Genomic DNA, 27,149 nt, shown 5'->3' on the forward strand with positions numbered 1-27,149 from the left:
AAGCTTCCAGAAGACCCTTGTTCGATTAGCAGAGCTGTTAAGAGTATGAGATTTGGGGTCATGCTGTTGAATTCAAAACCCAGCTTTCCTGCTTACTGGCTGCCTGACCTTGAGCTTGACTACTCCTAACCTCTTCAGGTTTTAGTTTTCCCACCTCAATGCATTGTTTTAGGAAACGAACAAATGCCTAGAACTGTATCTGGTATATACTGTGTACTCAGTTTGTTAGCTAAGCGTTGTTGTTGTTATTGCAGCCTAAAATAGGTTTTTCTGGAAATGGGCAGATAGTAAACATTTACGCTTTATTATGGGCCACATGGTTTCTGTTCCAACTACTCCTCTCTGTCATTGTAACAGGAAAGCAACCATGGACAATATGTACATTGCATGGATGTGAATGTGTTCCAATAAAACTTCCCTGTGGCTTATATATGAACATGACGGGGAGGAAAGTCCTTTTTCCTCTGGAAGAATGTGACCCTGGGGCTGCCAGCAGCTATGTTCCCCAAATTACTAGGGAAGCCAACCATGGTGAGAGAAAAGGAGGACAGCTCAGAGGGAAACAGAGCCAAGAGAGAGAAGTCAAACCCTGCCAATCTTGTTTGAGCTGTCGGATCTAGCCATGCCTGAAGCTACTCCTGCGTTGTTCAGATATGTGAACAACAGTTTCCCTTTTATGCTTAAGCTACTTTGAGTTGGGATTCTGCTGCTTACAACCAAGAATCCTGAATTATATAAGCCTTCTCCCTTCATGTTTCACTGTCCCAGTCAGGTATAACTAACTGCCTACCCACTTGCCTGCCACGGTCAAATTCATGATACTACTCAAGAATATATTTTTGTCACAAATATATAACTTCCTTTCCCTGTGGGGGTTTAAATAGTTTCATTCTCAAGGTTGCATAATTTTTAGCAGGTAGGTGACTTCATTTCAATGGACCTCAGTCCTCTCCTGTAAAATGAAGTTAATCACTGGACCTACTGCACTAAAAGAATTAATGTTTATAAAGTGCTTGGAACAGTCCCTCACACATGCTAAGTACTACCTAAGTGTCTGCTGTTATTACTACCTGGAAACAGAGCTCACAGACTAAGGCGTTTTCCTGACAAATAAAGGAGACCATCTGGCAGGGATTGGGTCTTTCCGTATTCCTAGCACCAGCATAGGCCTGGTCTTGAGTGGGCACTTGGTATTTGTTGAGTAGGAGTGAGTACAAGATGAGGCAGTCACAGAAAGTGACTGTGAGAGACCCACAGGGATTGGGGCTAACTCTGAGGTGTTTGTGATTAGGAGTCAAGCTAGAATTGCTTCAGGGATTTATAAAACCTTGAGACACAGAAATGTTAGGGGGCCCATAAGCAACTTAGGGATTGAGTGTTTGGGATTTAGACTTTAGCTACTTACAGTGTGGTCCACCATGGACTGGTGGCATTGCCATCACCTGAATGCCTGTTTAGAAATGCAGAGACTTGGCCCCACACTGGACCTCTGGAGTCAGAATCTGCATTTCCACAAGATCTTGGGTGATTCTTGTGCACATTAAAATTTGAGAAGTGGAGAGGATATGCAGATGCTGCAGACATGGCCCCTATGTCTTGAGGGACTGTTTGTGGAGGTGAGGACATGGGGCATGTGGGCCTATCAACTGTTTCATTAGGAAACAGGCTAGCTTCCACCCTTTGGCCCAGACACACCACTGGTCCAGTAAGTAGAATCTGACATTTCCACACAATGGTTTGAGAGAACTGCCCCCACTAGAAAGGTGCCCAGCTTCACTTACTAAAAGTAAAATGAAACTAAAGTGATATTTTGTGATTCCTTGTCCCTCCCTTTTTCAGTCTCTTATTATAGGCTTGCTAACTCTATGGAAGCATTAAAAGCACATCAGTGGTATCTAGCTCACGATATATATATGATATGATTTCTTTTTCCCAATCCTCTTTTATCAGCTGAAATCCTGATGAGATATAGATGACTTTTCAAAACTCTTATAAAGATGTCTGAGTCTCTGGGGTGGGGAAGTTATGGCTGGGGAGGAGGGTTGTGGCGTGGCAGGTGGGACAGCAGGAGGGTCTGCAGAACCAGACCAGAGAGACCTGTCCAGGAAAGTGGCCTCTAGTTTGAACATAAGTGGGCACGGGTTTGGGAGGGAGAATACACACTACCACCTGTCTTTACCAAAGAATCAGTATTGTTGTGCTAACGAGGGCTGGGGACTGGGCCAAGTGTAGAGAGCAGGAACTTTGAAATCCACACAGACCTGGATTCAGATCCTAGTGCTGCTGCAGCTTGCTCACTGTGCAGTCTCAGGTGATGGAATCTCTGTCCCTGAGCCTTGCTATCCTGGTCTAGAAAGTGGAGCTAAGATAGCACTGATCTTACAGGGACGTGGAGTAAGTTCATTGCAGTGGTGATCAGAGCTGGCTGACAAGAAAGGGCTGTTAGCTTCCTTTCCATCCCCAGGTGTACTGTGACATCACAGTGGAAGCTAGAAGGTGACCATGGTGGGGAGAGTTTATACCACAGAAATGGTATACATTGGAACTCCACCTTTTCTTTCAGAGAACTGATTGTTAAGCATTTACCAGCACACCACTGGTTAAATGATAAGATGTATTTAAATTGCCATGCCCAAAGCTTTGTAGTAGTGGTTACTGAGTACTGTATTACTATTATATTAATTATAGGACCATGATATTACTAGTATTATATGAAGTAGTTTTCATGATGAGACCTGCCATGTGTTGGCTCTGCCATTTGTTTTAACTGCTTGGAGGCCTTTTCTGCAAATCCTGTGGTTGGTAGCCCCATTCTAGATAGCTGAGATTGTTAGCTGAGTTCCAGATAGATGAAGTATCTTGGAGCTACCCCCAAGTGAACATTGATTGAGCATGGACTAAATGCCAGCTGTTGGGAAAGCACTTTTCATATATGATTTCATGTAATCCACCTAACAACTCTGTGAGGCAGGAACTATTAGGAACCCCATTGTGTGGACACAAATGGAGCTCAGAGAGGTAAGGTGATTTGCCGCAGGTTGCATAGCTGCTCAATTGGGAGGGGCCGGGCTTTGAACTTGTACATTTTGACTCCAGAGGCTGTGATTGTAGCAGACGGATCCTGGAGATTAAATGTGAAGGGGGCAGGTGCTTGGGTCTTTGGGGTATGGACTTTTCTCCTTGCTAGTAGGTTTTTAGGGATGGGGGCAGGCAGTGGGCAGGGTCAAGAAGTCCTGATCGTGTCATCTGCTTGGCTGACAGCAAACAGTCTGATTTTACTAGATGTGTGCAGGCCGAGTTCTGATTGGCAAGGGGATGTCTCTGTTGGAAGGGAATCTTGGCCACTTGCCTCTTGGCAGCATGCTCTTGGCTGCCACGTGGAGCGCCGTTTGGAGGCAGTGAGAATTATTCGGCAACCTTGCCTGGGGTAGTTGAAAGTGGGCTGGGGGCCCTGCCAGTCTCCCAGACAGGCTGGCAGAGAGCAGGAAAGCAAGCGCTGCCACAGAGAAGCCCACACTCAGCTTCTTTGCTGTTCTCCCTGCCTCTATCTCTCTCCATCTCTTGCCTTCCCTCAGCTTCTCTCTCTGCCAGGACTTAAGGAGCCAGTAAGATGACAGGTGGTTTGGCAGCAAGAGAACCACCGTCTTCTGTCCCCACAGGCCTGCATTCCCTCAACTCTACTAAAACTTGAGGCCTTTTACTTCCACAGCTCCCAATTTCCCCGAAGCTGAAGTTCAGATTCCCTGGTTTGGCTTGAGGACTTCTTATGGTATGACCCCTCCCCCTGGTTCTTCATCATGTCTCCAGAGGAGATTCAACTTTTTGTTTTTCTGCAGTGCCTACTCCAGAGCTCACTCAGAACATGTGGTTGAACTTGACTTGCTTTGAAATTCGCAATCATCACCGTTCCTGATTTATCAATGCCGGGTGCTATGCAAGCTTTTAAGTATTTTCTATTCATATCTCATTGACTCATAACAACTTCTTCACAGGCAGGCCCTGTCATCCTGCCCCATTTTACAGAGGAGGAAACTGAGGCACGGAGATATTAAATTACACAGCTAGGACATGGCAGTGATAGATATGAACCCAAACTAGTCCAGAGCTTGAGCAGGCTCAAGCAGGGTTTTCCTTAAACCACTTTATGAGAGCCTGTCACCAGCTCAGTGTCATCACTCCCGCCTCCAGCAGCCTTGTCAGCACAACAGCCTGGTTTGCTGGCTCCTCACATCATCCTAGCTTTGCTATGTCCACACATCCTTGATGAATTAACCTTGGCAATGCCAGCCTTGCCTTGTCACACCAATAAAGTTAGTGCTTCGGAGAACTAGGTTGTGGAATGTATAATGGATCCCTCTCTCTACCTGTCTCTCTTTGGCTGCAGATTCCAAGGTTGCTTGGATATTGAGGAGAAGAACCAGAATGTTCCTCATGGGAGAAGGGAGTGTTTGGGAACAGGAGAAACCCCTAAATCGGTTCCTTCCAAGAGAGACCTCCTACATCCAAATCTCATCCCGTCTGTCCAGGGCACCCTGTGTGGCCCTGCTCACCGGGGACTGATTGTCTCAGCGTGTCCCCCACATTACTCAACAACAGGACAACATTCCTGTACCAAGGCAGAGGGGAGTCGGATTGTGTTAGCAATTCTCCATCAGACTGTGTCATATTCAGATTGTATTGTATTAGTAGTTGTTTCCACTAATGTGATGAGAAAGTTGCTAATCTGAGAAGACTCCTGCATTGTATTAGGGAAAACAAATATTAATGTGATTCGATGGGAAATGGCTAATAAGAAACTAAGTTGCTAATATGACACGATGGATCGGTGGGAGGAATTTGGATTGGGTGCTTGAACTTTTCTGGAATGTTCAGTGGTGGTCAGGGACAGGGGAGGGCAAAATGGCAGGAACTCTGTGTTACAGTCACTCAAAATTAAGGCTCCATATCTGAGCCTCTTCCCCCCGCCCCCAAAACTCCGACCCTCACCCCTATACTCTGTGAAATAGTGTCCCTCAAAAGTTCTCATTGATCCAGAACCTGAGAATATGACGTTATTTGGAAAGAGTCTTTGCAGCTATAATTAAGATGGGATCATGCCTCATTAGAATGGGCCCAGAATCCAATGACCCATGTGTGAGGAGAGGACACACAGGGAGAAGACCCTGTGACAATGGGGGTGGAGATGGGAGGGATACAGCCACAAGCCAAGCAAAGCCAAAGACAAGCAGCCACCAGAGGCTGGAAGGAGCAAGGCGGCTGGCTTCCTCTCCTAGAGCCCTCAGAAGGAGCACAGCCCTGCCAACATCTTGATTTCAGACTTCTAGCCTCCAGAACTGTGAGCGAATACATTTCTGTTGTTTTAAGCTCCCAATTGATAGTACTTTGTAATGGCAGCCAGAGGATACTAGCCCTGTTCCCTCTCCCTGTAACCCCAAAAAGGGGAGAAGCTTTGACAGTATCCTTCTAACTCAGTCAGCAAAACAGCTTTGGGGGAGATTCCTCCAGCCCCGGGGCTGGCCTGGCAGCCAGACATACCCAAGGAGGAGGGCTTGTTCTCTTCCTCCACTTTGTTCTTTGCTTAAAGGGAAGAAGCCTCTTCAGTCGCAGGGCGGTTAGCATATGGACTCCGCAGCCTGCTTCGCGGCACGTTAATATGTGATTAAAGGGGTCTTAAAACACCCATTAGTCCCCCTCTGGTATGTAATAGCACTTTTGGATTTAGAACAGAATATTATTTACTCATTAGCTGATAATAGATCCTGAGTACATGCCGTATGAATTGGGACAATTATTAGAATGTGGGCCTGCACAGAAGCCTGGTTTTGCTGCTCTGGCTGTGGCAGGACAGCATGGTCCAGAGGGCAGGGAAGGGGCGCAGAATGGCCCATGGGCCCTCCAAGGAAAACAGGGCCCGCTAGAGATGGTCTGTGGTGGCTTGCTGTATATGGAAGTGAACTCGAGGTACAGACAGGGGCACTTGAGTACCTCAGTGGAAGGGATATATTAGTGGGGGGGGGGAGAAATTGAGGTGACCCCCTCCAAGAACTAGGATGCGAACAATAACAGCCCCCCACAGTGGTGACTGATTGAATCTGAGCTTAGGGCCCAAGCCTCCCAAGATGAGATTATTAGTCACATGACAGCCACCATCAGAATCATAGGTGGGGTGACTTGTCCAGGACATATAGCTCTTAAGTGGTTGCAGCTGTTGTAGACCCAGCTCTTCTGATCCCTGGACCTGGGTTCTTTTCAACACTCCTCTGTACGTGATCACTGCAGAAACTTCCTGGTAATTCTAATCTTCTCTTTTTCCAATGAAAAGAGGTACTTTAACACTATTTCCTATTACATTTTGTTTGTTAGAAAGATGTAAATTGCAGCAGATTGTCCCTCTTTAGTGGCTGGGTCCCTGACCTGTGGCCAGATGTGTTAGGCTCAGGTGGAAGGGACAAGAATGGAAAGGAGTGCAAATGCCATGGGAGTACTTTGGGCATCTCCCAGGAAGCAGGAGGAGGTCCTGGGAAGAATCAGAAGTGATGAGATCAGGCCTGTGTCTGGGATTAGTGACTCCAGTGCAGGTCTGGGGATCACAGTGGAGGAGGGGGAAAGATGGCAGGAAGGCCAGCAAGAGGTTTCACAGCAGCCCTGGTGAAGCCTCATGGGTGTGAACCAGCAGGTGGTGTTGGCATCAGGAGGAGGGGCCAGGTGCTGGCTATCCCCCCAATCCATAGTGGACATCACAGGTCTCAATGGCTGGTTCGACCTGGGAGTGAAGAAGATGGCAAAGTCAGGACAGCCCCCAGTTTGATGGACAGAATACACGGTGTGGGGAAGGAAAGTCTGCAGTTTGATAAGCCTGATTTTCAGGCCATCAGTTTACAGTGATTCAGTGAACGAATGTGTGAACCTCTTACGATGAAAGGCATGGCATAAGCCTGCAATACAAGCAGCAAAAAAAGGACTGAGAAAACACTGAAAAACCTTGCCTTTAAGCTCAGACTCGCCTTGGCTCTTCTGAGACATGCCAGATGGAAAGATGAGAGGGGCTTGTATAAGGGTGGGAGGGCTCTCTCCAGCCCAGTGCAAGCGGTTAGAGACCTTTGGCCTCTTGGTTTCCTCAATGTGCAGGGAAGCTTCCGTCCATGTCCCTTGTACACACAGGTGGCTGGGGGGTGAGGGGGTTTCACATCCTGTTTATATTGAACATGTACGGGAATGGTACATGGTGCCCTCTCTGGTGAGCCCTCCGAGCATGTGGCCACAGCGACACTGAAGAAGTCAGAGATGTTCTCAGCAACACAGGCCACAGCTAGAGGCCAGACATCACCTTTGTGGATGGCTCAAGTGCAGAACAGGGCTCCCTGGTGAAAGATGAGCAGGGAAGGAGCCCAAGAGAAAGCAGAGCTTGGCAAATTTGTCCTTTTGTCCATCTTCTTTTCTAGATTTGTGGGTCTACACCTCAGCTAGATAAATAACCAAATAAGTAAACCACTTCCCAGTGGGTATGTGGCATATGCGTGTGTGTGTGTTTGTATCTGTGTGTGTGTGTTTTAATAAAGCTCACCATGAGCCAGATATCAATTTCTGTCAGAGAGACGCAGAGCATCTGAACCAGAACTAAATAAAAATAAACATTAAACAATTATTGGAATTTAGGTTTATTTAAAAAATCAGCAGGGTTGAGGGAACAAGCCACCCATTAGCGAGGCAGAACTATCGGGCCTTTTAACAACCCGCTGGTTCTTGGCTGCCAGGGAGATTTGGGCTGTACAAGCCGTGGAAACTCCGGATCCTATTGATTAAAGATGATGCGGTAACAGGCCAATTATATCGTCGTGGCTGCTTGCAGCGCTGGCCGACACCGGCTACCCATTTGTCTTGATGGAAATGGCTTAGTTTGGGGGGCTCAGGGAGGGTGGTTCAGTGTCCCCATCCTGGGTAAACCCTTCTTCTTCTTCTGGTCCCTTGAGCTGGTAGAGGCTCTGAAGCCTGAGCTGTCCCAGATTCTCGAGTTTTTCGCCTCCCTGTCCTCTTCATAGACATCCGTAGTTCATAAGGAACCTGTGTCTTGTCAGCCAAATCAATGCAAATAACCGGTGAGCGTTTCTCGACTTTTCAGTAATAATTGATCTTCCCAGAACTGATAGCATTTGGAAAACATAAGTAAGGAGAACAGCAGCAAGCCAGATGTCCACGGTAAGAGAATGTAATTGCTCTGAGTTATAGGAAAGGAAGTGATTTCTCTTCTAGCTTTAGCTCCAAGAGAGCAGAACAAACTGCCATGGAGCATCAAGAAGCTTCCAGTAAACTTGGGGCTTAGTACGGACTCCAGCTCTCAGCCTGCAGATCCAGACGACTGTGGGACTGGGATCTTCCAAGCTGACAGGCACACTTCCTGCTTACAATTTTGTCAGTCTCCAGGTTTCATTTGGAAGCTTTCTGTACAGCCAGTCTCTGTCAGGGAAGGAGAGAGAGGTTTGCAGTTCTTGGGGGAGGTGGGAAGTGTTCCAGTTTAGCCACTGTACTATTCATCCGCTGGATGGGAAATCTCCTCTCCGTTGTGTTCTTTTTTTTTTTCCTTCTTTCTAATTTGACGGTCACTTCCAGGCACTACCATAATTGGCTCGTGATTTGACTGGGGTGATATTTAGAAGATCAGATGGGGATGGGGGGGTGTTCTCTGGATTGGTGGATAGACAATAGGATTCCTAGGCTTCTTTTCTTTATGAACATCTGTCATTCTTCCAGGACTCCTTCATTTGTTCCTTCATGCATTCATTTATATGCTCATCCAACACCTAGTTACTGGGCTGCTCCTCTCTGCCAGGCACAATTAGGTACTGGGGCACATGGGTACCTGTCCTCATGGAGCTCCAAGTCTAGCTATGAAGAGACATGGACATCAAACAGTTGACTCTTATATCACAGTTACAATATAGTAGTGCTTCATAGAAATGATCAAGGAGTAGGGGCCCATGACAGTAAGAACTTGACCTTATCTTGGGGTGCAGTTCTTATGAAAGTAATGTCTAAGCTGAAGCTTGACACACAGAGGATGGACTGAGCTAGGCCAGTGATGCTCAGACTTGAGTGGGCATCACAGTCACCTGGAGGACTGGTTTAAAAGATTGCTGGGCATTAACCCCAGAGTTTCTGATTCATCAAATCTGGAGCTCATCTAAGAATTTACATTTCTAAGAAGTTCACAGGTAACACTGCTGCTGCTGGTCTAAGGATTATACTTTGGGAACCACCAAACTGGGCAAACGACTAGAAAGAGAGGGCATCCAGGTAGGGGGAACTATGGATACAAAGGCCCTGCGGCTGTTTTGCAGTTTCCAGTCTCAGAATAAGGGGCAGAATGGTAGAAGTAAAGTGAAGAGGACTGTGAGGGAGATGCATTGCAGGAGAGTACAGGGTCCTGGCCCCACAGGCCTTGAAGGCTGACCTGGAAAGTTTGGATTTATTTGAAATTGGATGGGAAACCAGGAGAGGTTTTAAGCAGGGAAGTGTCACCATCCAGTTTGTATCGTGAAATACTCTCTTTGGCTGTTAAGGCAGGAATGGGATGGTGGAAGAGTGGCTGGCATTAAGCCAGGGACCTCATGAGGAGGCTGGCTATGCAGGCATCCAGCCAGGAATTGAAGATGGCTAGACCCTCTGGTATCAGTGAGCGTAGAAAGCATGGACATGTCTGAGAGTGTTTGAGTCTAGCCACTCCCTTTCTGGAAAGCCTTCTTGATCAGTTTGGATCACCCATCAATCCTTGAAACCTAATTTCTTACCTAAAGAAGTCATATGTTGACACTAACCTTATGAGTTCCTTGAGGACAGGGGTTATGTGTGTCATATCTGCCTCATATAGCCCACCTGCAGCCCACTGGTTGGATATACAAAAACTTTATAACAATTAGCAGGTTGTGGGGACACCTGAATGGCTCAGTTGGTAAAGATCCGACTCTTTATTTTGGCTCGGGTCATGATCTCAGGGTTGTGAGATCCACGTCAGAGATCCATGACGTGAGTCCATGACGTGATCTGACGTGAGTCCACGTCAGACTCCATGCTCAGTGGGGAGTCTGCTTGAGATTCTCTTTACCCCCATCCCCCATGCTCAAGTTCAATCTCATTCTCTCTCTCCCTCTCTCAAATCAATCAGTCTTTTAAAAAAATAATCAGCAGGTTATGAACATTTGACAGTCTACTAGCTAATGCCCTATCTGTTACCTCATTTGATTTTCCATGTACCCTGAGCAAAAGGTGGAATTCAACCCGTTTTGTAAATGGGGCAAATTGAGGTTTACAAAGGGCAGGCGATGCTCCCTGGCTCATCCAGCTGGACTGAAAGAGAAGCAAGATTCTCACCCAGGTCCAGAATGCCCTCTGGCAAGCAGATAAAAGTTGCTGTGACACTTCCACCCACAGTGATCAAATTTCCCTCAGTAGTATCCAGGGTTTTACCCAAGATGACAGGTCAGTCCACCAGAAACCTTAAGAAGATATAGAAGAAATTGTCAGGGTTTTTGTTTTTTTTTTTAAATAAAAAATGGTCAAATATCAGCAGTTTCATAAGGTTCAACGTAAAACAAAGCATGCAGGGGAAATGTTGCATTTCTAGAAAATTCTGCAGCAGCATGTGGAATAGGAGTTGCAACATAGTCTAAATTGTCTCTGAGAGCAGCTTCCCACATACACACGGAAACTGATGAGGGGGCCGTACAGGGATGCAGCATCTTAGAATCAGTCTATAATGCAATCAATTTTGTATATCCCTGGTGAAACAGCAACATTTATTTAACGTCTTTTATAGAGCAGCTGAGTTTTATCACAAATCACATTCCATTTCTATTCAGCTGGGACTCCTTGAAGGCTAAAATGCACTTACTTTTCTCGGAGGAAATTTACCAATTCCTCAATAAAGACCCATTTGCCTCTGTATGTAAAATTGACACATTTATTGAATATTAAACATTTAAGGTTTTCCTCCCCGGCTCCCCAACCCCCACACTCGTGCACAGCTTTTCCCACTTTTCTGCAGAGCTTCCCAGTCATTAGGGAGACTTCCTCAAAGTGGCAAGAAATGTGTATTTTCGTGCAGAAGCAGCCGACATTTAAATTCGGGTCATTCTTATCAGTGGGAAATGATCAAGTAATGTCATAAATGTATTGAGTGAAATCCAGTGCCTCAGATTGGCCTCTTTGAGCCCCGTGCTTTTCCCCTCTTTGTGACTGGCTTAGTAGTCTTGGTCACACGGCAATACCGTGTTGAGTTCGCGACAAAAGTTTTTTGTCCACACTTGTAACATTTGCAGAAGGCAGGGGCAGCCTCCCTGACAATAAATTGTGCTAATTAGCATGACGCCCTATTAATAAAGCGAGTCTTCTTTCATCCATGTTCCTGAATGGTCGGGGACATCAATTAAAGTGTGCACTTGGGACAATGTCTTTTCACTGCTGGTTGCAGTATTTTTGTTTAAAAAAAATAAGCAGGGGGTTGGGCCATTTAGGGAACTTGTTTTTGTGTCCTTAACATGGGAGAGGGCTGAACTGTTGAACTTAGGTCTCAAATGTTGGGTCCAGAGTTTCTGACTGATGCTAAATCAAGGCAGTGGCAGGTTGGGTGGGTGCTTGGCCCTGGGGTAGTCACTGTGCTTTCAGAGTGCAAAGACAGTTGTTGCATTTGAGGAATCTTCCTAATGAGTTTTGAAACCAGACAGGCACAGGTTTTGAACCCTAACTCCCCCTCTTACTGAGCTCACAAAGCTCAGACGGGTGATTTACCTCTTCGGGCCTCCGTCAGGGTTAAATGAGATCATCGATGAAAGGTTCTTGAAAGGAACCTCAAACTTCATTGCTGTTCTCCTGGGAACTTTATCCAGTGTCAGGTTTGAATGGAAAAAGAAAGGTCATTTCATCCAGCTTCCTCTTCCAGGTTTGATTTCCCTTCCATACAGCCCAAGAGTTGACCACTTTATGCTGGGAAACCTTTGAGGACCGGAAACTCACTTAATCATTTATCAGGGCTGTCTTCCTATTGGTGACCTGAAACCTGTTTATTGTCACTTCCTCTGCCCACACAGATCCAGCTCCTCTCCTTTTTCTCAAATATGCAAAGATAACCTCCTTCTCTGAGTCTTCTTTACTCCAGGGCAGGTGTCTTCCCAGCTCCTTGTAGATCTGGGTTTTTCAGCCCCACACATTACTGACATTTTAGACCATATAATTCTTTGTTATGGGAGCTGTACTGTGCATTGTCCAATGGTTAGCGATATCTCTGGCCTTTACCCACTAGATGCCAGCAGTACTGCCAAATTGTGACAATTTAAAAGTATCTCTAGATCTTGCCAGATGTGCCTAAGAGGGCAAATCCCCCCCCCCACCCGAATTGAGAACCATTGTTCTAGAGTTTCTGGTTCTCCCCATCCTGGAGCCCTTTAGCCAGACATGACACCTCACCTGGGAGGCTTTCACATCCTTATTTTTCTTTCTCCTCTGGCATGTCCATATTCCTGTGGCTTATGCCTCTGAAATGTTTTTGGTGCCTGCTGGGAGCAGAGCCCACTTTTACCTGGCACAAGCTGAATCTGACAAGATCCTGAAAACCCAAAAGCAAACATCAGGAGAAACCAAAATAAAATCACCCCCTCCCCAATTTTTTTTCTGCAGCTGTCTCTGCAAAAGGCAGATACCACCAGGACTGGAAGGTGACTGGGCCTTCCTTGTTGGAATCTCCATTTTGAGAACAGGAACGATGATGTCTGAGTTTATCCTAAAAGCTTTCATCTGAACAGGCAAAGCTAACTTTTCAGAGCAGGAGGTCAGTGATAGTTTCTGAGTACAGCTGGCTCCAGATCTGGGTTAGGGCTCTTGCTTTGCCACTAACTGACTACACCCCTCTGAACCTCAGTTTCTCATCTGTGTAATGGGGATAAAAACAGCCTGTCTTAAAGTGTTGTTGCCAATTCAAAGAAGTGACCCCTGTGAAGTGTCCAGCATATAGTAACCAGCGAATAAATTAGAGCTTCTATTTTGTGTTATTATTACTGTTGTTTGCAAATAAGAAACACACATCGAAGGAATGAATAATTCACTTAGGGTCAACCAGGAAGCCAACGTGAAAACATTGGATTGAGCATCTTTTTTTTTTTTTCCTAAAGATTTTATCTATTTATTCAGGAAAGACACATACAGAAAGAGAGAGGCAGAGACACACACAGGCAGAGGGAGAAGCAGGCTCCATGCAGGGAGCCTGATGTGGGACTCGATCCCAGGTCTCCAGGATCAGGCCCTGAGCTGAAGGTGGCACTAAACCGCTGAGCCACCGGGGCTGCCCAGATTGAGCATCTTTTTTCCAAAAACTCCAGGGTTTTTTGAAAAGGTCTATCTGTGCATACGAGGAGATTCGAAAATGATCCATTTTATGTGATTCTCACCCCATTAACAACCTGCAGTTTTGCCAGAATATCCTCTTTTCACTTTCATTTTAAAAACTAGCCAGGGTAATAAATCTTGCCCCGAAATCTCAGCAGCACATCTTGGCTGGAATATATGATAAATCTAATATACTGTGGCCTCTCTGTATGAGATACCCCTTCACAGATCTGTATTTTTGGCAGACAGCCCCATGGTATGGCTGGATTATAATTTGCTCTTGGTTTGACAAGTCTGGTCCTCTGACTGGGTCATCTTTGTTTCACAACTTTCCTGGCTCTGTTGTGGACAAAGGATCCTGTCGCCTCTCCTTAACCTTTTTCTTTTTCTTTCTTCTTCATTTTTCTTTTTCTTTCTTTCTTTCTTTCTTTCTTTCTTTCTTTCTTTCTTTCTTTCTCTTTCTTTCTTTCTTTCTTTCTTTCTTTCTTTCTTCTTTCTTCTCTCTTTTCTACAAAACTACAGATTTAGCTACCCCTCTCCCCACAGGGAACATGGCTTAGTACTGGGTCTAAATTTGAAGAGTACACATCTGGGAAGGGGGAGGGCCACTGGAAACTCAACATGTTCCTGGATTCTTTTCATAGGCACCCTATACTTCTGCCACATGTGAACCCATTGCCTTGGGAGACACTGAAAGGGCAGGGGTCCCCACTTTGATCATTTAACAAATATTTCTTAAGCACCCACTGTGTGGCTGAGTATACAGAGGTGAACAACATCGGGTTCAGTGGAAGAGACAGATATTTATGAAATGGTCGCTTGTAACAACGTTGAATTATTTATGCCTGTGCTGAGGGTTCTGATTAGAAAATGCAGGGGCTGTGGAGCCCCAGGGGAACATTCCTGAAGAAGTGGCATCTTGGAGCTCACTGGAAAATGGTGGGCATTTACCAGGCTCAAGGAAGAGCCCAGGCTCTGAGTTAGGCACAGACACAAGGGGGTCGGTGTTCAGCACAAAGCCAGGGAAGACTAAGAGGGAGGCCAGGCAAAGCCCTTGAGGATGCTTCTCCAGATGCCTCGTAATAGTGGAACCTGAGAGTCTCACACAGGCCCGTGAACTCCTGAACTCCTCTCTTCCCCTTCCTGTCTGTCAAGGCCCCCAGGAGGCCAGGAAACAGCCCCCAAAGACTTCAAGGGCTGTAGAATGTGTTCCTGTCCTAACTCCACCCCTACTGACCTGCTTAAATCACTTTCTCTTTCTAAGCCTCAGTTTCCTCACCTGTAAAATGGTGGTAATAGCAATAACCACCCCCTCCCCGGGAGGGGTGTTACAAAGGTAAATCAAGAGAAGGCATATAAGGTGTACAGGTCAGGCAGCGGTTTCTGGCACTCAGTAAGTGTTGATTAATTATGCTTACTAGCCTTGTGACCTGGGAAAACTAAGTTTATCTCTTTGATCCCTCAGTTTGCTAATCTGCAAAATGGGGATAATAATTATACACCTGGAGAACAGTGGCTGGCACAGAGTTTGGGCTGATAGCATTGCCTTTGACTGTTACCACTGTTACTAGTATTGTTACTACTCTGTTTCTTGTAGCTGCACATATCATGTGGTTGATCTTCAGGGGGCCCATGGTTTTTATCCGGGTTCTAAATCCCACCACATTAGACATGCCTCCCCAGCTATTCCCCTCCACCATGTATGCTCCATCTTCTAGACCCTCTCATGTGCCCCACTGCCTTCACACAAAATTCCAGCCTCACAGCCTGCCACCCACTGGCCATGACCCTCTGAGTCAGTGTTCTCCCTCCCCTGGGACATTGAGCTCATCCAAATGAAGGAGATCCTGAGGGAGCCGCATGATCACTCACTGAGCCAGGGCCTTTGTGCACCACAGCAGACCCCAGAGGTGGGTATCATTGGCTCCACTTGGCAGATGGGGAAGCTGAGACACAGAATTGAACCGCCATGTCCTCGATCTTTCTGGTACTCGCAGGCTGCTCACCATTGCAGAAGCATACACTCCCCCTCCTTTCCCCTCTTCTGCTTTCACGGAGGCCAAAATGCAATCTTCCACTACATCGCTTCTCCAGCTCTTGACAGGAACAGATCTTTTTAAAGGGAGAGAAACAAATCTTGTGGTCCCTTGAGAATTGATTCTCTCATCCCTGGAGTCTGCAGACCTCTGCCAAAGAAGCCTTGACATGTGACATTCAGATCTTGGGCTATAAAATGATCTTTCAGCTGCCAGCTATTTCTGCAAAAGAGAATTTGGGCTGTCACAACAGGCCAAGTAATAATTTCTTTGGATTAGTGTCAACATGGAAGAGCGAAAGGAATGGTCCAAGGGACCCCCAGTTTGGAAAATGCTGCCTTTGGCTGGCATATTCCAGAACTTTCTCTATCCCTGTCTTGCAGGACCCAGAACAAAGGTCTGATGGGATTGAGGCCTCTCACACCTCTCCTTTCCTGGACCTCTCAGCCCCTGCATACCTCAGTCCTGGGGAAAACTGAGTCTTCAACCAGCCTTCCTAGATCCTGGGGCTGCTTCAACTCCTTGAAGTGAGAATGCCAGTGGGCGAGGCTCCTCCATGTTATTGAGGAAAGAAATACGGCCTAGAACCCTTTCTGTAAAAGTAACCTCCCGGCTCCTCCTTTATGGGTGAGGCAAAGTGCTTAAAATGCTTAGGGGGAATAAACAGCTTTTAATGAAGTTACATTGCCACATAATGGGCATCATAAAATTGCCTTCATACTGCAGGGTCCCAGGATGGCATTTATTATCGACTGTGCCGGAACAGCCTTTGCAGAGCTCCGATAGCTGCAGAGAGAAGACTGCAAAAGTCTCCTTAAATTACCTGATTGAAATAACCGGCGGAATATTCCATGGGGCCGCCGTGTGCCAGGGAAGCCGCCTTTGGGGTGGTCTGTCAGAGGCGGTTTGCGCATTCTGAAGAACACAGGAGTTTCATTGCAGCAAAACAGATGTTCATCTTGTTTCTCCATCGGCTGTTTGATGAGAAATTTATTGCTCTTCCGCTGGGCAGGAGCCCCTCTCGGCTGTGGAGTCTATTAGGCAAGCCAGCAGCTGGCGGGAAGCCAAGGTGAGGCTGTTTTGATGAAACCCATGAAAAGCCTTGGCTTGGAGGCGCCGGTAATAATGCACTGGCTAGACTCTCCTGATTGGGCCATTGATTGGCCTGATTTGATTTATTGATCAATACCCTCAAATTTGGCGTCTGAGAAGCTGCACTAATCTTTAACTGTTGTGAACATCTCTACCTGCTGGAGAATTAGACCCTGATAAGGAATGTATGAAAGGAATCGGGGCTTATCTTAATCACACACCGGCCCCAGCACTGCCCGCGCCGGCGAGGGCCCCAGTGCACCGCGCCCCATCGCCAGGCAGGCTGGCGCAGATCTATAAATTGATGGAATTCAAAGCCTCCAGCATCGATTACCGTTATAACAAACAGTGGTGCACAGAATGTCTGATTATTTTTAGACAAAGATTCTGTTCTCTCAGCAGCAATTTTGCTGAGGCTGTCACTGTGTCAGATGTCTACTGTTGATTGCAATTAGATGCAATACAAAAAAAAATTAAACTATCTGTATCCTTAGTCTTATTTCCAGTTATTAAATCTCTCTCTTTGTTTGCCATTTCCTCATGATATCTACAGCTGGATGAAATATTTGGTTGGCAGGAGAAATCCTTGTAATTCAGCAGGGGTGCAGTGGCCCACTGGCTCATTGGATTATCTCTGATGGGGCGTGCATAATCTCGGGGGGGGGAGTTAGATTCGTGGGGGGTTACATCTGTTTAAAAGTGTACAGCGTGAAGGCTTGATGCAAAAAGTGTTTCAGGGCAGGGTGGGGTATAAAAAGCAATCTCCAAAGCCCTCCAGAATGCCGATGTTTTTAGTTCTGTTTCTGTCCACATGGGGCAGGATCTAAGCAGGGGATGCATCCCCTTCAATGAGAAGGGGAAGGTTATCCAAGCAACCGAGCTCAAAGGTTGGCACCACTTGAAATAATTAATTCCTCCTAACAGAGACCGTACTTGGGACCCCTTCCTCACTCAATCATACCTGAAGGCGGGCTCCAGATAATTGTGGGTGTGAACAAATTAGGCATTCCCTTTTACATGTGGCCCAGCGGCCAGCAGCCTGGTGTTGGGCAGGAGCATCCATCATCTTGGCGCTCTCCAGTTGATCTCTCATCTCAAAGCCATTAGTCCCAGTGTCCTCGATGGTGGAACAACTATAAACCTGAGACCGCCATGGGGTGACCAAGACTGACAATTTGTTACATGATGGGATGGGGAAAAAGGCACAAGTGACAGTGCCAAGGCCTCTCAGTTCCCAGGAGTGAACTCTGCTTGGAATTGGCAAGTGCCAGCTAATTTTAGAAAATTCACAGTGGAGGATGGAGAAGGAGGAGGTGGCAGTTTGGGCTGTGGGGTCAGCCAAGGAATTCCTGCAGGAATTGGAAGGCTGACCTTGATCTCCATGGCAAAAGTGAGCAAGGGAAAGGCCCTGAACCTTCCCAGAAGCAGATGTTCAAATGCCTCTTTGAGAATGCTCAGGGGAGCTGGTGAAGGTAACTCTAAGCTCCCCAACTGCAGGAAAGGGGACAATCTTGTTCAGTAATAACCATAATGACACCTGCCCTTTGTTTACCACCAACTGACCGAGATCCTGTGCCAAGGACTTGCAGATGCAGCTTCTTTCTTCAAGTTGTCCAGTTCCTTTAGGAAGTTGGTAATAATTACACTTGTTGATAGATGCAGAAACTGAGGTTCACAGGCATTGAGTGGCTTGCCCAAGATTGCACAGCTAAGAAATGGTGAGGCTGAAAGTCAAGTTCAGGTTGGCTTCTGGAGTCTAGGCTCTCAGTCCCGGTGGAAAACGTCAATAAATAGCTAATGAATGAATGAATAAATGAATGATGCACGTACCTCCAGTGGGGACTCAGTTGGGCTCCTGGATAGACCATATTTCTGGGGGAAAAAAGCAACCAGAAATACAGAAATTTCAGTGACCTCCATGAGCAAGTGTGGTGTTTGGCCTCCAGGACTCCTGGGAACAGCTTCTACTTTGTCCTCATGGGCACAGAGCTATGCCCAAGCTCCAGTCCGTTCAGTTAGAGGAATAGGTTTGAGGTCATCAGGAAGTTCCCATGCCAAGAAATCTCAAAGTTGAGAGGTCAGCAATAGGAAAGAACAATAATGGGCTCTCAGGAGACAGGGATAGCTCATTGGTCACCTGGCTGGGAGCCAGATAGCCTCTGACAGGGATATCACAGTGGTTAAGAGCTTGAACTCTGAAGTCAGGTAGACCTTGGTTCAAAGCTTCATCACATTCTCGGCTCTGTGTGACCTTGGGCAAGCAGTTGAACCTTTCTGGGCTTCACTTTCCCAATATGCAAACAGGGCTGATAATACAACCTCCCCGTCAAGGTGACTGTGAGGATGAAGTTAGGTGATCCATGTCAGCCCCGACAGTGTGCCTGGCACATGCTGTTTGGTGGCGATGATCACTAGTCTAGGACATTCAGGAATACCCAGCACAGACATTTGTGAGTAACAAGCTCATTTGGCTCAGTAAGAATTCCAGGCCAGGGATAGAGGTGTCAAGTAGCTTCTGTGCAATCACAGAGCAAATCCCTGGCACATTCGACATCTTCCTTGTCACCCTCTTCTGGACACACTCCCAATGTGCATGTCTTCTTCATTTTCCCTGTCACATCCCTGCTGTCCTGACCCTATGATAAAAGTGTGGCTAGTCATCTCAGCATAGCTATAGGAAGAGGCAATCCCTCATGTGGTTGGTGGGAGGACAATCAATGCAGTCCCTTCAGAGGGCAAGCTAGCAGTCTTGATCACATTCACAAATATGCCTGCCCTGTGACCTGGCCCTCCTCTATGTAAGAACTTACCCTCTGACACACCTTCACGGGGGCACCGAGATGACTATCTCAATATGTTATTTCTGTACAACAGGGGCAGAGCCCAGAAATAACCTAAGTGTCCATGAGTGAGGGACTGGCTGCATAAAGTAAGATAACTCCCCAGGGAAGAGTACTCTGTGGCTGTAAAAAGGAAGACAGTTGCTACTTATGTACTGATGAAAGGAGCAGGCAAGATGAGTTCCACAGGTTGTGGACATGACGTGTAGCATGTTTGTATCTGAGTAAACCAAAGAGAGGAAGCCGTTGCTTCCTTATGCTTGAATATGAATACAATATATTTGAAAGGACACAGAATAATGGTGGGCTTCTCTGGAGGTAGAAGACTGTTGAATGTTAAGCCTGGCTGTGCTTTCACAGTTTATATTATATGCATGTATTACTTCAGCGGGGTAAAATTTTACTACTTAAAGAAACTAGTATGATGGGAAAACCTGGATTCTTAGACTTAGGAGAAAATATAGGCCCGAAATAAGCAGTAGAAACTCTCTAGGCCTCAGTTTTCTCATCTGTAAAATGGTGACATTACGGGGTGTAGGTGACAGGTGTAGGTGTGATTGTGCATGTGAACCACTAACCTGGTCTGTGCCATCGGCGGTTATTCGTGGGTATTGTTACCAGCCTCGGCTGAACAGAGGCTCTGTTTATGACAATGCTGGGCCTGGAGCCCTCTGTGGCAGGACCAGCCCTGGCCTCCAGGACAGGGTGCTGAGGAGGAAGGGGGCTTCCTGAGCCCCTCAGGGAACCCCCCACCCCCACCCCACATATACACACAATACTGAGCAAAGCCTGGATCTCCCTCCAGAGGCCCAGCTCGTGGTGCTCACAGCGCCTGAAATGAGGCCTCGTTACCCGCTCAGCCCAGATGAGGGACAGGGTGGGGGCTTGACCAGTCACTGCCCGCCTGGCTGCTGCCTGCCATGAAGGGGCAGTTGGGCCGTGGTTTTTCTCTCCCCCTGTCACCCTCACGAGCTCTCCCTATATCTCTTTTTCTCCCTTTCTTTCTCAATCTCTGTCTCCCCCCACCCCCATCTCTCTTGTGCCCCCTTCTCTCTCCCTCTGAATTTCTTTTTCACTCCCACTGCCCCAGGGCGGGAGCTTCCCCTCCTCTCCTCCTTTTCTCAGTCTTTCTCTGTCTTTTCTCTCTCATCCTCTCTTCTCTTTCCCCTGCTATATCTGCTGAGGGTAGCTGTGGTTGTCACCACAAAGGACCGAGGCAGGTAACACTTAAGGGGACTGTCTACATTCACTGGGCTGAGTGCTGGGGATAAAAGGGAAGGTGAAAGATCCAGGTCCTGCCTTCAGCGGATGGACATTCCAGTTGGGGACCTAGATGCAGATACAAGGGGAGGACAAGGTGCTGTTGTCTGAAAGAGGTTTCAGCAAGCCCGAGCAGTGGCAGGGCTTCCCAGAAGCAGTGACACTTAAGCTGAGACCCAGAGCATGAATTAGTGAGGCAGAGAATGGGGAAGGAAGCATTCCAGACAGAGGGAAGGGCCTGTGCAAAGTGAACTGAGCATATTCTAGCCATACCCACACATGGTCACTCAGAGACAGAGGGCAGCTCCACGGAGTGAGCCCCATGGCTGTGCAGAGTAAGAGTGGGGGATGGAATCTTGAGCCAAGGTCTCTGGATTTGTCTCCCAGCTCCAGTTTCTGCCAGCTGTGTGACCTTGAGCACCCTTGCCTTCTACTCTATAAAGTGGAGATGGTACTCGCGTATACTTGAGAGGGTCACTGACGCTATACATGCATTAATATGCACAAGTGCTAGGAACACACCAGGCACAGAGCCTCAGCTACCCAGGTATTCATGTGTGTTATACTTTTGATAACATTATCTGTGCTTCCTGTTCCATGGTACCCATGGCTAGAAATCTATATTAGGCAACGGCCAGCAGGATTCTCTGAAACCTATACCAGGACCAGCACCTTTGCACATGCTGTTCCCTCTCAGTGAAAGGCTCTTTCCCCCAGACAGCTCAGGTCAGTGGTGCCCAGAGTTGGCTCTGTCTGAGACTGGCTGGGTGGTTCATCTAAGGCATCAGTCAACAAGTCTTCTACATAAAGTCTGTCCACACTGGGCCCTGGCTGGAAATGTCTTCCATAGCCCCCTCTTCAAATGACTGAGGATTGGCCTGCTTCTTCACCACCAGCCTCAGCTGCAAACATACATCCTGTAGGCGGGGGTAACAGTGGCAAGAGTGATAAGGCTTTTTGTAAGTCACACCCCTTGCTGAGGCTTCTTTGGCTGAGACTGCAAAATGGGTAGAGTCACACCCACCTAGCAGGTGCCTTGTCTCCTGGAAGCCTTCCTGCTGGCTACAACCATAGGCCTGTCTGAGGGCTTTGGCCACATACTTCCCTGGTGCCCAAACTTCTGACCACAATGCCGCTGATCTTTGCATCTGTTCAAAGTGGGGTAAAAGGTTGTAGGTAAATGCTTGGGTGCTGGAGCCAGGCTACCTGGGTTTCACATCCCAGTACTGTCACTTACTTGCTGTGTGGTCTTAGGCAAGTGGATTGACCTGTCTTGCTTTAGTTTCCTTTTGTGTGAAATGGGGAGAATAATAACACCTTATAGAGTTGTGAGGATTAAATGAGCTAATGTGGAAAGTGCCTGGAACAGCATCTGGCCCCGAGTAGGCTATCAGTATGTGTTTGGTGGAATGCGTGAGCGTTGTTAGGATTTGACAGGGTAACTCAGGTCTCCTCAGGAGGTGCTAGACGGCGATGGTCTAATTCTGTTATTCCTTACTGTTATTTAGCTGAAATGTATCTAATGAGAGAAACTTCTCTTTCTCTGCTCTTTAGTCACCCAGGGGTGCAGTTTGCACAATAAAGGCAAGATGTAAGCTTGATTCTTTCCTTTTATTTACCAGATTCAAAGCAATGACTTGGTTCTCCAGCATCCCCCGAAGTGACCAGGGAAGGTTTTTATTTTGTGTTATTACGAACTCCTAGATTTAAACCTCTTTTGATAGATTCGATCCATTGCAATTTCCTTCTTAATGCTGAAATCATCCTACCTCTCACCCATGGGAGCCCCTTCAGATTAGTCCCAGTGGTCTTGACAGCGGCCTGCCGTGAGGGAATTACAGCCCATTTGCACAGCATCCCATGAGGCAGGTGGGCAGGAGAGGCACTGGCATTGTGGCTCTGGGCATACTCAGGTCTGGGTTCAGCCTCCTATTCTGCCCATTCCTGGCACTACAGTGAGCCTTTCTAAGCCTCAGTTTATGCATCTTTGAAATGGGGTTAATAACCATGAATGGCATCATGTATGGTAAGCCTTTACCTCAGGGCTTTGCACACAGTAAGTGGTCAGTATATAAGACAACCTGTGGGAAAACCTTGCACTGTACAACGGAGAGTTCAAGAAATATTCCGGGCAGCCCCGGTGGCACAGTGGTTTAGCACCGCCTGCAGCCCAGGGCGTGATCCTGGAGACCCTGGATCGAGTCCCACGTCAGGCTCTCTGTATGATGCCTGCTTCTCCTCTCCCTCTGCCTGTGTCTCTGCCTCTCTCTCTCTCTGTCTCTATGAATAAATAAATAAAATCTTTTTTTAAAAAAAAAAAAAGAAATATTCCTTTCTATGTTTTTAATGAAGAGCTTCCGGAGTCTCTTGCATCCTCCTCACCCTCAAAGTTGAGGCAAGATTTCTCAAAGAACATATTAAAAGATCTTACCCATGCCACACTTTCTAATGAAACTTGCTAACCAGAGAAAGAGAACAAATTATTTATAGACAGTATTGTCCTACCCTGTAATACAGCTAATCACTCCCAGGCCAGAGCCCTTAGTGGGGCTGGGGCCCCTGATAGCCATTTCTAGTCCTTCTCTGGAGGCCCAGGTGACCCCCAAGGACCTTCACTGAAACCCCACCCCTTGGCCATATGGCTCCCCCCACCTTCCCACAGCAAAGCTGCCCCTGCCTGGCTCAAGTCATCTAAGGGCACCAGGTTGCACAGAGCCTGAGGCAGGCACAGCTGCCAGTCACCCCACAACCTAAAAGCCATTGATTAGATATTTTTCCCTGAGTCACTCTGTTTTTAAACTTGGCCTTTCTGTCTCATTTTCTTATGTCCCCCAAGGACATATTTTCAAAACCTTAACAGTAGACCAACCGAACTGTGGCACAGCCATTAAAATCAATGACAACTGCATGTCAGGAGGTGCTTATGAATGCTTTGTAAATATGTCTTTTGGGCTTGAGCCCACTTCCTGCCTTGTTCCTTCAGCAAGTATTTATTGAGCACCTGCTACATGCATTTTTCTAAAGGGATGTTCTACCTCAGTAAATAGGTTACTAACACAAAGCATCCACAACATCAGAAATAAAGAGCAGGGGCAGCCCAGGTGGCTCAGCGATTTAGCACCGCCTTCGGCTCAGGGTGTGATTCTGGAGTCCCAGGATCGAGTCCCACATCTGGCTGCCTGCATGGAGCCTGCTTCTCACTCTGCATGTGTCTCTGCCTTTCTTTCTCTCTCTGTGTCTCTCATGAATAAATAAATAAACTCTTAAAAAAAAGAAATAAAGAGCAGGTGAGAAATGGTGGGAAGAGGATTTTGGAGTATGGAGGGTGAGCCAGTGGGAGGGAGGGTCAGCTCTTTGCCTTCTGCCCAAGGAGACAGGCATTGTGTGTGCTAGGTGCCATTACAGGCCAGGACATAACATTGAATCAGACAGACATGGACCCTGCCATTGATGTTGAGCAAAGGAAGTAGAGGCATATCAGGAGTGCTGTGAAGGAAGCTACCTGGGGCTAAGATCATTTAGTTCTGATGGTCAAGGATGGTCTGAAGGAACAGATGTAGGAAAATTTAGGGGAAGAGAGGTCCAGGCCAGGACCGGCAACAGCAGTTGCAAAGGCCCTGAGGTAATCAGATATTTGGCCAATGAAAGTCAGAGTGGCTGGATCATAGAGCAGGAGGCATGAGGACAGAGAGGTGGCAGGGCCCAATCACAATGTGCTCACTGGCCATGGGCAGAATCTGGGACATCAGCCCCAGAAGCAGTGGGAAATCACTGCAGAATTTTCAGCCTGGGAGTGGTGGGATCTGATTCATGTTTGTGAAAGCACCCTTGAGTGATGTGGTGGAACTGATTGTTGGGAGGGAGAGGCAACGGGAAGTCCCTGACTGGCTACTATACAGGTCTAGGCAAGCAATGGTTAGGGCTTGGTGACAGTTGACATAGCAAGAGTGGGCAGATTCCAGAGTATTTTGGACAGAAAAAAAAAGCTGGTCCTCTCTCCTCTTGACCCCCCATCCTCCAGAACAATCATTCAGAGAAGTGTACAAATCATAAGCATATAGCTGGACAAATTGCCACAACTGAACACATTCATGGAACCAGCACTGAGATCAATAAACAGAACATTCCCAGCCACCAGAAAGCATCTCTTGTACCCCTTCCTGTCATTGCCCCCATATAACCACTATCCTGGCTTCTAACTACACAAATTCATTGTGCCAATTTTCATACCTTATATAAATAGAATCATACACTGTGTGATCTTCTGCATCTGGCTTCTTTTGCTTTACATTTGTAGGATTTATCAATACTGTTGTCTGTCTTTGTAGTTCATTGATGCTTATGGCTGTAGTATTCCACTGGGTAAATATATATTTCACATTTATTTATACATTCTATTGTTAATAGGCATTTGGATTGTTTCCAGTTTGGGGCTGTTATGAATAGTGCTTCTATGAATGTTCCAGACCAGCACTTCTCAAACTTTAATGTACTCATGAATCAACTAGTGATCTAGATCTGAGATAAAGACCCCAATGTAGTAGGTCTGGAGGGGTCCTGAGTCTTTGCATTTGTCACAAGTTCTCATTAAAGCCATGCTTCTGGTCCATGACCATACTTCAAATAGCAAGGCTCTATTTTGGTGAACATATTTTTCTGAGGTGTGTACCCAGGAGTGGAATTGCTGGGTCATAGAGTGGCATGTTTAGCTTTAGCAGACCCTGCCAAGTTGTTTTTCCAGATAACAGTTGATACCTCCACCATGTATGAGAGTTCCCACGGCCCCACATTCTCGTTGACATTCAATATTATCTGTCTTTCATTTTAGCCATTCTGGTGTATATGTAGAGGTCTCTCATTGTGGTTTAAATTTGCATTTCCCTGATGACTAATGAGACTGAGCATCTTCTCATGTGCTCATAGCTGTTAGAATCTCCTCTTTTGGGAGGTGCTAATTCAAGTGTCTTGCCCATTTTTCTATTATGTCATCTCTCTCTTAATGAAGTTTTAGGAAGTTCTGATTCTGGACTCAGTCCTTTATTAGGTAAAATGCACATACCTTTTCCCACTCTGTGGCCTTTCCTTTGCAGTCTTATTTTATCTGTTCTTTTTAATTCAGCAGTTACCACTCAGGACTTGCAGAGAATGGGGACACATTCCCACTTTGTCCAACGTAAGCAAGTTAGGGTCTGCTATGCGTCCTATCAGCTGCCTGCTCATTTACACACTCACACTCCTATCACTGACCTTCCAAAGGGAGGGCCTCTCCCCACATTCATGGTAGATGCTCCTCTACTACCCCCACTGTGCCCCAGCTGCTCAAACCAAGGTCCACTTAACACTTATATTCCTTTGATATCTGATGCCTTCTACCTCTGATGTTTTTTGGCCACTAGATTAGTTCAATATTTTTTTTTAGCATCCCTAGAATTGCCTGGCACTGTAAGCCAATCATCTGACCATTTGTATCTTTGCAAAGATGCACCTCTGACGGTGGTAGATCTCAGCCCCATAGCCTGGAGGAATCAAGGCAAAAGAGAGGCAGGCAGGCTGTGTGTGTCTCCATGTGCATGTCCTCGTGAGCCTGATTTAACTCTCGATCTGCTTAAGAGCCTTCAGCCTTGCATGTGCTCTGCCCCCGTCCCCCACAGCCTGGTGCCTGGCGTTTAGTCTGGCATGTGCATGAATCCTGTGGTTGGACCCTAGACCCTCCAGGGTTTCTCCCCATGCCACTACTTAGACGCTCCTTACACTCAGTCCTACCAACTTCTCTTGCTGACTGCTCACTGCCTTCACTTCCTGCCCCTGCAGTGCTGTCAGGGAGAGTCTGGTGTCACAGATTTACGAGGAACCCTGCTTCTAGGAACCAAGGGCCTTGTTTCTCCTGCCCCGTAGCACCCTCAAGAACAAACAGCAGAGAAGCCCGGCCTGCAGTCTCTGAAGCCAGCCTGTGCAGGTTTGAACATTTCCAGTTTTGGGCAAGTGCTGGGCAACTGCTGCTTTGTCTGAGCTAGTTTCCCCAGCCATACAGTAGGGGTAAGGGTGGTGCTTAACTAGTGGGGCTGTTGCGGGGGGGCAACATGACATAATACATGGAAGCTAAGAAGGTATCCAGTCCACAGTGGACATATGTAGCCACCTTCTGTTCTTTATTGTCCTTTTTATTACTGTGTTGTTATGATGCTCAGGCACGCTCACTGCCATCTCTCTCTTCTCACTCGCTGAAATCTGCTGTGCCTTGCCTCACCTCTGGGCTCTTGGATTTGCTGCTCCTTCTGCCTGTAAGGAACAACATGTGCTTCCCCTCTTCACCTGGGGAATGTGAAGAATTCACATTCCAGGACCATCATCACCCCCTTCTTTGGGGCAATCTCGTGACCTTCCAGCACTGGTGCAGGTCCCGAGACAACAAAAGTTTGAGAACTACTGTGTTAAATGAAAAAAATGAATGAGTGAAGACAAAGAGTGAGTGAATGAAACAGTGAGTAAGTGAGTGAATGAATGTATGTGGGAAGGAGTTTGGAGCTGGCCTGTCTTTAAGGGATGATGG

The 27,149-nt window shown here is 46.9% G+C and overlaps 1 protein-coding gene across 12 annotated transcripts in view; it reads left to right on the forward strand.

Moving 5' to 3' along the window:
- Positions 1-27,149, forward strand: part of CUX2 (cut like homeobox 2) — a 264,124-nt gene that overhangs the window by 114,222 nt on the left and 122,753 nt on the right. The window contains exons 2-3 of one of the 12 annotated variants that reach the window (XM_072722852.1): positions 15,791-16,034; positions 16,134-16,476. The exons of 9 other annotated variants lie outside the window; for them this stretch is intronic. The gene's annotated coding sequence lies outside the window, so the exon portion shown is untranslated. Of the gene's footprint in view, positions 1-15,790; positions 16,477-26,410; positions 26,556-27,149 lie in introns of all 12 variants that reach the window. 2 more of the 12 variants (XM_072722853.1, XM_072722850.1) reach the window with 2 other exon arrangements.

This window comes from Vulpes vulpes, chromosome 10, assembly GCF_048418805.1.
Source record: "Vulpes vulpes isolate BD-2025 chromosome 10, VulVul3, whole genome shotgun sequence".
Classification (NCBI taxonomy): domain Eukaryota; kingdom Metazoa; phylum Chordata; class Mammalia; order Carnivora; family Canidae; genus Vulpes; species Vulpes vulpes.